Genomic DNA, 15,681 nt, shown 5'->3' with positions numbered 1-15,681 from the left:
AATAGAGACAATATCAACTAATTTATCCACTGTAGCTCACAATAACATGAGATGTCAAAAGAGGGATTTGGAACCAACGCCCTATTACAAGGACTAGAACTTGAGTCTGACGCCTTAGACCACTCGACCATCCTAACTACTAATGATGTGTTATCGAATTGGTTTGAGAGGAGAGTTTAGCATTCCATATATGAGTGTGTAAATGTTTCCATAGTGGACGCATTTTAAAACTGTAAGGTTGACGACGATACGTCACGAATAAAAATAGATAATATCTACTAACCGTTGGAAAGACGAACCCTAACAAGTGGCGAAAACCTCTCTCTAATAGGTGCATTTTAAAACTGTGAGGTTGAAGACAATACCTAATGGGAAAAAATGGACAATGTCTACTAACAGTGCGCTTGGACTTTTACGAATGATATTCGAGCAAGTCACCAGCAATGCGCGAGTGAGGACGCTTGGCCCTAAAAAAGGGTGGATTTTGAGATCCCACATCGATTGGAGAGGTGAAGAAACATTTCTTACAAGGGTCTGAAAACCTCTCCTTAAAGATGCAGTTTAAAACCATGAGAGTGACCGCGATACGTGAAGAATGAAAAGCAGACAATATCAACTAATAGTTGTCTTGGATAATAACAAATGAGTGGCTGGAATGACTCAGTTGGTTAGAGAGTGTGACCCTTGATTATAACAAAAATCATGTTTTGACAATTTTAAAAAGTATTATAGTGTGGCACGGAGTCAACTAACTATATCTATATCCAAGACCCAAAACCCATCATCACTCACAACAATAGTTGATTGTATCTACTTTGGCTCGCATTTTGCCTCACAATAACAATTGATGTTAGAAGTGGGATTTGAGAACCCACACCCTCTTACGAGGACCAAAACTTGAGTCTGGCGCCTTAGACCACTCGACCATCCTAACTGCTAATGATCTATTCTAAGATTGGTTTGAGAGGGAAGATTAGCATACCGTATATGAGTGAAAATGTCTCCATAGTAGATGCGTTTTAAAATTGTGAGGTTGACAATGATACGTCACAGATTAGAATAGATAATATCTACTAACTGTTTGAGAGATGAACGAAACAATCCTAACAAGTGGCGAATGGTTTGAGAGGGGAGTTTAGCATACCGTATATGAGTGAAAATGTCTCCAGAGTAGACGCGTTTTAAAATTGTGAGGCTGACAATGATACGTCATAGATTAGAATAGATAATATCTACTAACTGTTTGAGAGATGAACGAAAGAATCCTAACAAGCGGCGAAAACCTTTCTCTAATAGGCGCATTTAAAACTGTGAGGCTGATGACAATACCTAATGGGATAAAATGGACAATGTCTGCTAGCAATGCGCTAGGACTTTTACGAATGATATCCGAGCTAGTCACTGGCGATGCGAGAGTGAGGACGCTTGACCCTCAAAAGGGGTGGATTGTGAGATCCCATGTCGATTGAAGAGGTGAAGAAACAGTTCTTACAAGGGTTTGAAAACCTCTCCTTACATGATGCAGTTTAAAATGGTGGATTGTGAGATCCCATGTGGATTGGAGAGGTGAAGAAACAGTTCCTTACATGATGCAGTTTAAAACGGTGGATTGTGAGATCCCATGTCGATTGGAGAGGTGAATAAACAGTTCTTACAAGGGTTTGAAAACCTCTCCTTACATGATGCAGTTTAAAACCATGAGGGTGACTAAAGAACATTAGCAAATAATATCCTAAACTGCACAGAGTCAACTAACTATATCTATTATCCATGTTGCGCTTTCGACCCAAAACCCATCACATCCACTCCCAACAATAGTTGATTGTATCCACTTTGGCTCACATTTTGCCTCACAATAACAATTGATGTTAGAAGTGGGATTTGAACCCACGCACTCTTTTGAGGACCAAAACTTGAGTCTAGCGCCTTAGACCACTCAGTCATCCTAACTCCTAATGATGTATTCTTGGATTGGTTTGAGAGGGGAGTTTAGCATTCCGTATATGAGTGTGAAAATGTCTCCATAGTAGACGCGTTTTAAAACTGTGAGGCTGACAACGATACATCACAGATTCGAATAGATAATATCTACTAACTGTTTGAGAGACGAACAAAACAATCCTAACAAGCGGCGAAAACCTCTCTTTAATAGGCGCGTTTTAAAACTGCGAGGCTGACGACAATACCTAATGGGATAAAATGGACAATGTCGTATAGCAATGCGCTAGGACTTTTACGAATGATATCCGAGCTAGTCACCGGCGATGTGTGAGTTAGGACGCTTGACCCTCAAAAGGGGTGGATTGTGAGATCCCATGTCGATTGGAGAGGTGAAGAAACATTTCTTACAAGGGTTTGAAAACCTCTCCTTACAAGATGCAGTTTAAAACCATGAGGGTGACTGTGATACGAAAAGAACAATAGCAGATAATATCAACTAATGGTGGTCTTGGGTAATAACATATGAGTGGCTAGAATGGCCTAGTTTGTTAGAGCGTGTGGCCCTTAATTATAAGTGAGAGGTTCAAGCTCACTTTCTTGCAATTCAAATGAAGCATACCATAATTATAATGGATTTTGGTGCTTCTCTCTAGTAAATGGATTTTGGTGCTTCTCTCTAGTAAATATTTTCAATCAACTTCGGTTTGTGACGTGGCGTGTAAGATAACTAAACTCGTACTTATATGTTCTCAAAAACAATGTTTAAAAGCATTATAGCGTGGCACGGAGTCAACTAACTATATCTAATATCCAAGCTACTTTCGACCCAAAACCCATCATATCACTCTCAACAACAATAGTTGATTGTATCCACTTTGGCTCACATTTGGCCTCACAATAAAAATTGATGTTAGAAGTGGGATTTGAACCCACACCCTCTTACAAGGACCAAAACTTGAGTCTGGCGCCTTAGACCACTCGGCCATCCTAACTACTAATGATGTATTCTTGGTTTGGTTTGAGAGGGGAGTTTAGCATTCCGTATATGAGTGTGAAAATGTCTCCATAGTAGACGCGTTTTAAAACTGTGAGGCTGACAACGATACGTCACAGATTAGAATAGATAATATCTACTAACTGTTTGAGAGACGAACGAAACAATCCTAACAAGCGGCGAAAACCTCTCTCTAATAGGCATTTAAAACTGTGAGGCTGACGACAATATCTAATGGGATAAAATGGACAATGTCTGCTAGCAATGCGCTAGGACTTTTAAGAATGATAGCCGAGCTAGTCACCGGCGATGCGCAACTGAGGACGCTTGGCTCTCAAAAGGGGTGGATTGTGAGATCGTATGTCGATTAGAGAGGTGAAGAAACATTTCTTACAAGGGTTTGAAAACCTCTCCTTACATGATGCAGTTTAAAACCATGAGGGTGACTGGGATACGTAAAGAACAATAGCAGATAATATCAACTAATGGTGGTCTTGGGTAATAAACAATGAGTGGTTGGAATGGCTCAGTTGGTTAGAGCGTGTATAAGGCTTGAGGTTCAAGCTCTCTTTCTTGCAATGCAAATGAAGCATACCATTATTATAATGGGTTTTGGTGCTTCGCTCCAGTAAATATTTTCAATCAACTTCGGTTTGTGACGTGGCATGTAAGATAACTAAACTCGTACTTACAGATATTCTCAAAAATCATGTTTTGACAATTTTTAAAAGCATTATAGCGTGGCATGGAGTCAACTAACTATATCTAATATCCAAGCTACTTTCGACCCAAAACCCATCAATAGCACGCTCACAACAATAGTTGATAGTATCCACTTTGGCTCGCATGTTGCCTCTCAATAACAATTCTCCTTACATGATGCAGTTTAAAACCATGAGGGTGACTGGGATACGTAAAGAACAATAGCAGATAATATCAACTAATGGTGGTCTTGGGTAATAAACAATGAGTAGTTGGAATGGCTCAGTTGGTTAGAGCGTGTATAAGGCTTGAGGTTCAAGCTCTCTTTCTTGCAATGCAAATGAAGCATACCATTATTATAATGGGTTTTGGTGCTTCGCTCCAGTAAATATTTTCAATCAACTTCGGTTTGTGACGTGGCATGTAAGATAACTAAACTCGTACTTACAGATATTCTCAAAAATCATGTTTTGACAATTTTTAAAAGCAGTATAGCGTGGCATGGAGTTAACTAACTATATCAAATATCCAAGCTACTTTCGACCCAAAACCCATCAATATCACGCTCACAACAATAGTTGATAGTATCCACTTTGGCTCGCATGTTGCCTCTCAATAACAATTGATGTTAGAAGTGGGATTTGAACCCATGCCCTCTTACGAGGACCAGAACTTGAGTCTAGCGCCTTAGACCACTCAGCCATCCTAACTTCTAATGATGTATTCTTGGATTGGTTTGAGAGGAGAGTTTAGCATTCCGTATATGAGTGTGAAAATGTCTCCATAGTACAATACCTAAAGGGATAAAATGAACAATATCTTCTCCGTATATGAGTGTGAAAATGTCTCCATAGTACAATACCTAAAGGGATAAAATGAACAATATCTTCTAGCAATGCGCTAGGACTTTTACGAATGATAGCCGAGCTAGTCACCGGCGGTGCGCAACTGAGGACGCTTGGCCCTCAAAAGGGGTGGATTGTGAGATCCCATGTCGATTAGAGAGGAAAACCTCTCCTTACATGATGCAGTTTAAAACCATGTGGGTGACTGCGATACGTAAAGAACAACAGCAGATAATATCAACTAATGGTGGTCTAACAATTGATGTTAGGAAGTGGGATTGAACCCACGCCCTCTTACGAGGACCAGAACTTGAGTCTGGCGCCTTAGACCACTCGGCCATCCTAACTTCTAATGATGTATTCTTGGATTGGTTTGAGAGAAGAGTTTAGCATTCCGTATATGAGTGTGAAAATGTCTCCATAGTAGACGCGTTTTAAAACTGTGAGGCTGACAACGATACGTCACAGATTAGAATAGATAATATCTACTAACTGTTTGAGAGACGAACGAAACAATCCTAACAAGCGGCGAAAACCTCTCCCTAATAGGCATTTAAAACGGTGAGGTTGACGACAATACCTAATGGGATAAAATGGACAATGTCTGCTAGCAATGCGCTAAGACTTTTACGAATGATAGCCGAGCTAGTCACCGGCGATGCGCAACTAAGGACGCTTGGCCGTCAAAAGGGGTGGATTGTGAGATCCCATGTCGATTAGAGAGGTGAAGAAACATTTCTTACAAGGGTTTGAAAACCTCTCCTTACATGATGCAGTTTAAAACCATGAGGGTGACTGCGATACGTAAAGAACAATAGCAGATAATATCAACTAATGGTGGTCTTGGGTAATAACAAATGAGTGGTTGGAATGGCTCAGTTGGTTAGAGCGTGTGGCCCTTAATTATAAGGCTTGAGGTTCAAGCTCTCTTTCTTGCAATGGAAATGAAGCATACCATTATTATAATGGGTTTGGTGCTTCGCTCCAGTAAATATTTTCAATCAACTTCGGTTTGTGACGTGGCATGTAAGATAACTAAATAACTAAACTCGTACTTACAGATATTCTCAAAAATCATGTTTTGACAATTTTTAAAAGCATTATAGCGTGGCATGGAGTCAACTAACTATATCTAATATCCAAGCTACTTTCGTCCCAAAACCCATCAATATCACGCTCACAACAATAGTTGATTGTATCCACTTTGGCTCGCATGTTGCCTCTCAATAACAATTGATGTTAGAAGTGGGATTTGAACCCACGCCCTCTTACGAGGACCAAAACTTGAGTCTGGCGCCTTAGACCACTCGGCCATCCTAACTTCTAATGATGTATTCTTGGATTGGTTTGAGAGGAGAGTTTAGCATTCCGTATATGAGTGTGAAAATGTCTCCATAGTAGACGCGTTTTAAAACTGTGAGGCTGACAACGATACGTCACAGATTAGAATAGATAATATCTACTAACTATTTGAGAGACGAACGAAACAATCCTAACAAGCGGCGAAAACCTCTCTCTAATAGGCATTTAAAACTGTGAGGCTGACGACAATACCTAATGGGATAAAATGGACAATGTCTGCTAGCAATGCGCTAGGACTTTTACGAATGATAGCCGAGCTAGTCACCGGCGATGCGCAACTGAGGACGCTTGGCCCTCAAAAGGGGTGGATTGTGAGATCCCATGTCGATTAGAGAGGTGAAGAAACATTTCTTACAAGGGTTTGAAAACCTCTCCTTACATGATGCAGTTTAAAACCATGAGGGTGACTGCGATACGTAAAGAACAATAGCAGATAATATCAACTAATGGTGGTCTTGGGTAATAACAAATGAGTGGTTGGAATGGCTCAGTTGGTTAGAGCGTGTATAAGGCTTGAGGTTCAAGCTCTCTTTCTTGCAATGCAAATGAAGCATACCATTATTATAATGGGTTTTGGTGCTTCGCTCCAGTAAATATTTTCAATCAACTTCGGTTTGTGACGTGGCATGTAAGATAACTAAACTCGTACTTACAGATATTCTCAAAAATCATGTTTTGACAATTTTTAAAAGCATTATAGCGTGGCATGGAGTCAACTAACTATATCTAATATCCAAGCTACTTTCGTCCCAAAACCCATCAATATCACGCTCACAACAATAGTTGATTGTATCCACTTTGGCTCGCATGTTGCCTCTCAATAACAATTGATGTTAGAAGTGGGATTTGAACCCACGCCCTCTTACGAGGACCAAAACTTGAGTCTGGCGCCTTAGACCACTCGGCCATCCTAACTTCTAATGATGTATTCTTGGATTGGTTTGAGAGGAGAGTTTAGCATTCCGTATATGAGTGTGAAAATGTCTCCATAGTAGACGCGTTTTAAAACTGTGAGGCTGACAACGATACGTCACAGATTAGAATAGATAATATCTACTAACTATTTGAGAGACGAACGAAACAATCCTAACAAGCGACGAAAACCTCTCTCTAATAGGCGTTTAAAACTGTGAGGCTGACGACAATACCTAATGGGATAAAATGGACAATGTCTGCTAGCAATGCGCTAGGACTTTTATGAATGATAGCCGAGCTAGTCACCGGCGATGCACAACTGAGGACGCTTGGCCCTCAAAAGGGGTGGATTGTGAGATCCCATGTCGATTGGAGAGGTGAAGAAACATTTCTTACAAGGGTTTGAAAACCTCTCCTTACATGATGCAGTTTAAAACCTTGAGGGTGACTGCGATACGGAAAGAGCAATAACAGATAATATCAACTAATGGTGGTCTTAGGTAATAACAAATGAGTGGTTGGAATAGCTTAGTTGGTTAGAGCGTGTGGCCCTTAATTATATTGGGTTTTGGTGTTTCTCTCTAGTAAATATTTTCAATCAACTTCGATTTGTGACGTCGCGTGTAAGATAACTAAACTCGTACTTACAGATGTTCTAAAAAACAATGTTTAAAAGCATTATAGCGTGGCACGGAGTCAACTAACTATATCTAATATCCAAGCTACTTTCTCGACCCAAAACCCATCATTATCACTCTGAACAACAATAGTTGATTGTATCCACTTTGGCTTGCATTTTGCCTCTCAATAACACAATTTGATGTTAGAAGTGGATTTGAACTCACGTCCTCTTACGAGGACCAGAACCTAAGTCTGGCGCCTTAGACCACTCGGCCATCCTAACTACTAATGATGTATTCTTGGATTTGTTTGAGAGGGGAGTTTAGCATTTCGTATATGAGTGTGAAAATGTCTCCATAGTAGACGCGTTTTAAAACTGTGAGGCTGACAACGATACGTCACAGATTAGAATAGATAATATCTACTAACTGTTTGAGAGACGAACGAAACAATCCTAACAAGCGGCGAAAACCTCTCTCTAATAGGCGCATTTAAAACTGTGAGGCTGACGACAATACTTAATGGGATAAAATGGACAATGTCTGCTAGCAATGTGCTAGGACTTTTATGAATGATATCCGAGCTAGTCACCGGCGATGCGCGAGTGAGTACGCTTGGCCCTCAAAAGGGGTGGATTGTGAGATCCCATGTCGATTGGAGAGGTGAAGAAACATTTCTTACAAGGGTTTGAAAACCTCTCCTTACATGATGCAGTTTAAAACCATGAGGGTGACTGCGATACGTAAAGAACAATAGCAGATAATATCAACTAATGGTGGTCTTGGGTAATAACAAATGAGTGGTTGGAATGGCTCACTTGGTTAGAGCGTGTGGCCCTTAATTATATTGGGTTTTGGTGCTTTCTCGAGTAAATATTTTCAATCAACTTCGATTTGTGACGTGGTGTGTAAGATAACTAAACTCGTACTTACATATGTTCTAAAAAACAATGTTTAAAAGCATTATATAGCGTGGCACGGAGTCAACTAACTATATCTAATATCCAAGCTACTTTCTCGACCCAAAACCCATCATATCACCTCTCAACAACAATAGTTGATTGTATCCACTTTGGCTCGCATTTTGCTTCACAATAACAATTGATGTTAGAAGTGGGATTTAAACCCACGCCTTTTACGAGTACCAGAACTTGAGTCTAGCGCCTTAGACCACTCGGCCATCCTAACTACTAATGATGTATTCTTGGATTGGTTTGAGAGGGGAGTTTAACATTCTGTATATGAGTGTGAAAATGTCTCCATAGTAGACGCGTTTTAAAACTGTGAGGCTGACAACGATACGTCACAGATTATAATAGATAATATCTACTAACTGTTTGAGAGACGAACGAAACAATCCTAACAAGCGGCGAAAACCGCTCTCTAATAGGCGCGTTTTAAAACTGTGAGGCTGACGACAATACCTAATGGGATAAAATGGAGAATGTCGGCTGACAATGCACTAGGACTTTTACGAATGATATCCGAGCTAGTCACCAGCGATGCGCCAGTGAAGACATTTGGCCCTCTAAAGGGGTGGATTGGAGAGGTGAAGAAACATTTCTTACAAGGGTTTGAAAACCTCTCCTTACATGATGCAGTTTAAAACCATGAGGGTGACTGCAATACGTAAAGAACAATAGCAGATAATATCAACTAATGGTGGTCTTGGGTAATAACAAATGAGTGGCTGGAATGGCTCAGTTGCTTAATGTGTGTGGCTCTTAACCACAAGGTTAGAGGTTCAAGCCCTCCTTTTCTAGTGTGATGTGAATGAAGCATACCATTATTATAATGGGTGTTGGTGCTTCTCTCTAGTATATATATTTTCAATCAACTTCGGTTTGTGATGTGTAAGATAACTAACTCGTACTTACAAATATTCTCAAAAATCATGTTTTGACACTTTTAAAAAGCACTAGCGTGTGGCGTGAGTCAACTAGTATCAATGCTGCTTTTGACCAAAGCCCACCACAGCCAGTAATAGATTCTATCCACTTTGGCTCGTATTTTTCCTCACAATAACATGAGATATCAAAATTGGTATTTGAACCCACGCCGCCCCCTCTTACGAGGACCAAAACTTGAGTCTAGCAACTTAGACCACTCGACCATCCTAACTACTAATGATGTATTGCTGATTGATTTGAGAGGGGAGTTTAGCATTCCGTATATGAGTGTGTAAATGTCTCCATAGAAGACGCAACTGTGAGGCTAATGATAATATCTACTAACTGTTTGAGAGACGAACGAAACAATCCTAACAAGCGGCAAAAACCTCTTCTTAGATGAATGGTGATCATGGATTGTAACAAATGAGTGGCTAGAATGTTTTTACACGAAACAACGGTAGTAGTAGATTTTATCCTGTTTGGCTCGCATTTTTCCTCACAATAACGTGAGAGGTTAGAAGTGGTATTTCAACCCACACCCTCCTCTGAGGACTCGAACTTGAGCCTGGCGCCTTAGACCACTCGCCCATCCTAACTACTAATGATTGGTTGGAGTAGCTCATTTTGTTAGAGTGTGTGGCTGTTAACCACAAGGTCGGAGGTTCAAGCCCTCCTTCTAGTGATGTGAATGAAGCATACCTTATTATATTAGGTGTTGGTGCTTCTCTCTAGTATATATTTTCAATCAACTCCGGTTTATGACGTGGCGTGTAAGAGAACTAACTCGAACTTACAAATATCCACCATGGTAGGAAGTCCTTATCATTTTTTATAAATAATGATGCTTTCGTCCCAAAGCCCACAACGGTAGTAGATTTTATCCACTTTGGCTCGCGTTTTATCCACACTGACGTCGTGTTTTTTTTAGTGTGTTTGTATGTGCTCAATTGTGAGGGCGAGATTGTAAGGGAGTAATACATTGATTCAAGAGTGTTGAGTGTTAAACACGAGTGAACTACATTTACGAGTGAACACACTTGAGGGATGAGGGAGTGCTTGTGAGGTCTTTTTTTTTTTCAACTTTCTTTTGTAGCATGGAAAATCCAGACGACAATCTTAACATTGCTGATGCACGATTGAGGGAAGCACAACAACGAACCATGGAAAGACTAATTCAAGGAATAGAAGAGTTGACCAATTGAATAGGCAGATTGGAGATTCAAAATCAAGCTTGAGAGAGGATTCCATTGCCTGCCCAATCTACGGATCAATATGAGGAAGACAATTCTGATCAACACGAGGATAATCCACATGCGGTTGGTCGTGGCTTGATGCGAGAGATAGGCCGTGGAAGAAGGTATCATAATTTACCACAACAAGTTCTTTATGATTGATAGAATTGATCGTAACGTGGGGAGCATGAAATTAAAACTCCCAAGTTTTATGGAAAAACCGATCCAGAGGAGTACCTTGAATGGGAGAAAACGGTGTAGTTGGTGTTCAACTGTCATAATTTTAGTGATGAAAAGAAGGTACTGTTATGCATTGCTCAATTCAAATAATATGCTCATATTTGGTAGGATAAATTGATGTCAAGTAGGAGAAGAAATCTTGAAGCAACCAATTGATTCATGGTACAAGTTCAAAGAGTCCATGCGGAAGCATTTTGTTACACATTATTTTTAACGAGACATGGCGCAAAAGCTTCAAGCATTGAAACAAGGACGCAAATCTATGGAGGATTATTACACGGAGATGGATACATTGATGGATCGACTTGATCACGATGAGAACATGGAGACTCTCATGGCGCGGTTTCTTAATGGGTTAAACATAGAGATTGCAGACAAGACTTATTTACAGACTTATTCTAATATCGAGGAGTTGTTGCACACTGTAATTAAGATCGAGAGGCAAATCCAACGAAGGTCTCAATGGTATTCTTCTTAAACTTATTCCAATTCTACTTCTACATGAAAAAAGGATAGTAAGAACATTGATTATAAGCATAGAAATCAAGAGATTAATGAGAAGCCTCAAGCTAAATTTGAGAAAGGTGAGAGTTCTAGAACAGGGAAAGAAAAAGTAGAAAAGTCTAATGTTCGAAATAGGAATTTGAAGTGTTGGAGATGTCAAGGGGTAGAGACTATAGTAGAGATTGCCCAAATACAAGAATTATGACCATCAAGGAGGGAGAAATTGTTAGAGATGACGAGGCACATGAGACATAAATGAGGAAAATGATGAGAGTGAGGAGTTTAGTGAAGAGGACCCTACACATATATCTATGGTTACTCGATGAGCTCTAAACACCCACATTAAGGAGGACGGCTTAGACCAACGAGAGAACTTATTTCAAACTCGGTGTCTTGTTCAATCAGTACCTTGTAGTGTTGTCATTGATAGCGGTAGTTGCACCAATGTTGTGAGTTCCATTCTAGTCAAAGGATTTAATTTAAAGACACAACCACATTCAAGACCCTACAAGCTTCAATGGTTGAGTGATCGTGGGGAAGTACAGGTAACTCAACAAGCTCTTGTTTCTTTTACTATTGGAAAATATGTTGATGATGTTTTATGTGATGTTGTATCCATGCATGTTGGAGATTTACTACTGGGGAGGGCTTGGCAATTTGATCATCGGGTAATGTATGATGGGTATGCAAATCGATACTCTTTTACTCACAGTGGTAGAAAAACTACTTTTGTTCCATTGTCTCCAAAAGATGTACTTATTGATCATTGCAAACTTGAAAAGAAAAGGCAAGAGGCTGATGCAAAAGCAGATATTGAAAAAGAATCAAGTGAAAAAAAGAGCTTGAGTGAAAAGCAAGAGTAGCACCCAGCCTAGAGAAACAAAAAGAGAGAAATGTCAAATCTGTAAGCTTGTATGTTAGATCAAGTGAGGCTAGGAATGTTTTGCTCTCTAACCAGACTATTCTTGTACTTATGTGCAAGGGGTCTTGTTACTTTACTAACACGCTGAATCCTTCTTTGCCTAGTGATTTGGTTGTGCTTTTGCAAGAGTTTGAAGATTTCTTTTCCGAGGAGATGCCTAGTAGTTTTCCACCACTTAGAGGGATTGAACACAAGATTGACTTCATTCCTGGCGCGCCCATTCCAAACCGACCAACAGAACTAATCCAAAGGAAGCCAAAGAGATACAAAGGCAAGTAAGTGAACTCCTTGCTAAAGGATATGTACGTGAATGTTTGAGTCCTTGTTCTGTTCCAGTTATTCTTGCACCTAAGAAAGATGGTTCTTGGCGTATGTGTGTTGATTTTAGGGCTATAAACAAGATAACTATAAAGTATAGGTATCCAATTCCTAGATTAGATGATATGCTTGATGAGTTGCATGGATGTCGTCTTTTTACTAAGATTAATTTAAAATTGAGTTATCATCAAATTCGCATGCATATTGGGGATGAGTGGAAAACAGCTTTTAAAACAAAGTATGCTTTTATGAATGGTTGGTTATGCCTTTTAGATTAACTAATGCACCACGTACCTTCATGAGACTAATGAACCATGTCTAACGAGAATACTGAGGTAAGTTTGTAGTTGTTTACTTTGATGACATCCTTGTTTACTCTAAATTTTTAGATGATCACATTACTCATGTACGCAATGTTTTGACTACTTTAAGAAACGAATGTTTGTATGTAAATTTAAAGAAATGTAGCTTTTGCATGGAAAAAGTTAACTTTCTTGGGTTTGTAGTTTCATCTAATGGTGTTGGTGTTGAGGTTGATATGGAAAAAGTGAAGGCTATAAAAGATTGACCTATACCTCAAAGTGTAAGTGAGGTAAGTATTTTTCATAGTCTTGCAAGTTTCTACCGTAGGTTCATTAAGAATTTTAGTACAATTGCTTCATCCTTGAATGAACTTGTTAAGAAAAATGTATTCTTTATATGGGAAAAAGATCAAGAACTTGCTTTCAACACTTTGAAAGAAAAATTGAGTTCTACTCCTTTTCTTGCATTACTTAATTTTCAGTCAACTTTTGAAACGGAAGGTGACGCTAGTGGAGTAGGGATAGGTGCTCTATTAATGCAAAATCCAAGACTTTTAACGTTCTTTAGTGAGAAGTTGACTGATGTATCTTTGAGGTATCCAACTTATAACAAAGAGCTTTATGCTTTGGTTCGTGCATTGCAAACATGACAACATTACCTTTGGCATAAGGAGTTCGTTATTCATATGATTCATGAAAGTTTAAAAGCATTTGAGAGCACAAAGCAACTCAATAGACGACATGCTAAGTGGTCAGAATTTATTGAAACATTCCCTTACGTCATCAAATATAAACAAGGTAAGGAGAACATTGTTGCAGATGCTTTATCACAAAGGTATGTCCTTCTCAATACTTTGAATGCTAATTTGTTGGGTTTTGAACACATAAAGGAGTTGTATCAACATGACATGTTCTTTGCTCCTTTTGTTGAATCTTGTGAAAAATGACTCATTGTGGATAATTACTTTTTGTTAGATGGATTTTTGGTCCGGAAAGGCAAACTTTGCTTACCATCTTTTTCCATACGTGAGCTACTTGTGAGGGATGCTCATGGAGGTAGTTTAATGGCACACCATGGAGTTTCTAAAACTTATGTTATGCTCTTTGAAAAAAAAATGGCCTAAAATAAGACATGATGTTAATAAAGTTTGTGCTCGTTGTTTAGCATGTAAACAAGCTAAGTCTAGGTTTCAACCACATGGTTTATACTCCCCATTACGTGTTCCTAATAGTCTTTGGATTGATATATCAATTGATTTTGTTTTAGGTTTACCTAGGACTAGGAAAGGATATGATAGCATCTCTGTTGTGGTTGATCGATTTAGTAAAATGGCTCATTGTATTCCTTGTCACAAAACTGATGATGCAAAACATATTGCTAACTTGTTCTTTAGTGAAGTTGTATGATTGCATGGCATGGCATTCCTAAAAACATTGTTAGTGATCGTGATGTAAAATTTTTAAGCCATTTTTGGCGTGTTTTATGGGGTAAGTTAGGAACTAAGCTAGTATATTCAATTACTTGTCATTCTCAAATGTATGGACAAACTGAAGTTGTTAACAGAACCATGACTATTCTGGTTAGGGCTATTATTGATAAGAATCTTAAGACTGGGGAGGATTGTTTGCCATTTATAGAATTTGCATATAATATGGTTTCATAGCACTACTAAATGCACACCTTTTGAAACTGTTTATGGCTTTAATCCCTTAACCCCTATTGACTTGTTACCTATGCCGTCAAAAGAGTTTGTAAATTTCGATGCAAATGCCAGGGTTGAGTTTGTTCATAAACTGCACAAGCAAGTAAAAGAACAAATTGAGAAGCAAAATTCCAAGGTTGCCACCCAAATTAATAAAGGACGCAAGATTGTCATCTTCAAGCCAGGAGATAAGGGTTTGGGTGCATTTCCAAAAAGAAAGATTTTCTACTCAAAGAAAATCTAAGCTTTTACCATGAGGAGGTTGACCTTTTCAAGTTCTTGAGCGTATCAACGACAATGCTTATAAAATTGATTTACCAAGTAAGTATGGTGTTAGTGCAACTTTTAATGTTGTTGATTTGAGTCCTTTTGATGTAGGTGATGGCTGGGATTCAAGGACGAATCCCTCTCAAGAGGGGGAGAATGATATGAACCACGACCAAAGAATTTTCATATCCCAAGGTCCAATTACAAGGACGAGAGCCAAGAAGCTACAACAAACCTTGTAACTTATATTCAACCGATGGTGAGCTCATCAAAGGAAATTCTAGAAATCGTTGGAGACCTCCCTTATATGTTGTGCAAAGTTGAGCGTCAAGAAAGAGATGCATTAAATGCACTTTAAGTTGCATTTAATGAATTCCGCTGAATTCATGGACTAGAAATTCAGGAACTAGTCCAAGGATGACTAATAAGCACATTTCATTCCTTGCACTATTTAATTATAATTTAAATATTTGTTTGTCATATTTAAGCTAGTTTTTAATTTAGGAGTTAAGGTTAGATTGTACCCACCCTTTAACTTCTTTTGTGTAAAGACTATATAAGCCTTCTTTTCTTTGATGAGATCACATTTTGGAATTAAAAAAAATAGAATTTCTATTTTTTAGGTTTGATGAGAGCATGTTAGAGTTATTCAAGCGGTATTGATCAAAGCTCTTGTGGAGTGATTCGAATCATGAGTTTAGAAACGAGGTTCCATACTTTTCCTTTGGTTGATTCCATATCACTTTGAGAAGTTAAAATCTACAAATTTCTTATTATCATTTGATATTCAAATCACGAGTTTAGAAACGAGGTTCCATATTTTTCCTTCGGTTTGAAAAGTAAAAATCTACAAATTTCTTATTATCATTTGATAAATTAATGATGCTTTTGACCCAAGCCCACGACGATAGTAGATATTATC

At 38.8% G+C, this 15,681-nt stretch overlaps 1 long non-coding RNA gene and 7 other non-coding genes across 8 annotated transcripts in view; all 8 read right to left on the bottom strand.

Moving 5' to 3' along the window:
• The window catches only part of LOC111483800, a 371,642-nt gene that overhangs the window by 168,314 nt on the left and 187,647 nt on the right, over positions 1-15,681 (bottom strand). The window lies entirely within an intron of this gene.
• TRNAL-CAA lies at positions 2,850-2,933 on the bottom strand. Its single transcript has one exon. It is a non-coding gene; the product is annotated as a tRNA-Leu (tRNA).
• TRNAL-CAA lies at positions 4,264-4,347 on the bottom strand. The gene has a single exon. It is a non-coding gene; the product is annotated as a tRNA-Leu (tRNA).
• On the bottom strand, positions 4,746-4,829 carry TRNAL-CAA. Its single transcript has one exon. It is a non-coding gene; the product is annotated as a tRNA-Leu (tRNA).
• TRNAL-CAA lies at positions 5,720-5,803 on the bottom strand. The gene has a single exon. It is a non-coding gene; the product is annotated as a tRNA-Leu (tRNA).
• Positions 6,676-6,759, bottom strand: TRNAL-CAA. Its single transcript has one exon. It is a non-coding gene; the product is annotated as a tRNA-Leu (tRNA).
• TRNAL-UAG lies at positions 7,581-7,663 on the bottom strand. Its single transcript has one exon. It is a non-coding gene; the product is annotated as a tRNA-Leu (tRNA).
• TRNAL-CAA lies at positions 8,485-8,567 on the bottom strand. Its single transcript has one exon. It is a non-coding gene; the product is annotated as a tRNA-Leu (tRNA).

This window comes from Cucurbita maxima, unplaced genomic scaffold (genome assembly GCF_002738345.1).
Source record: "Cucurbita maxima cultivar Rimu unplaced genomic scaffold, Cmax_1.0 Cma_Scf00009, whole genome shotgun sequence".
Lineage (NCBI taxonomy): Eukaryota > Viridiplantae > Streptophyta > Magnoliopsida > Cucurbitales > Cucurbitaceae > Cucurbita > Cucurbita maxima.
The sequence above is the reverse complement of the archived record's forward strand: the minus strand, read 5'-3'. Positions and strand labels throughout refer to the sequence as shown.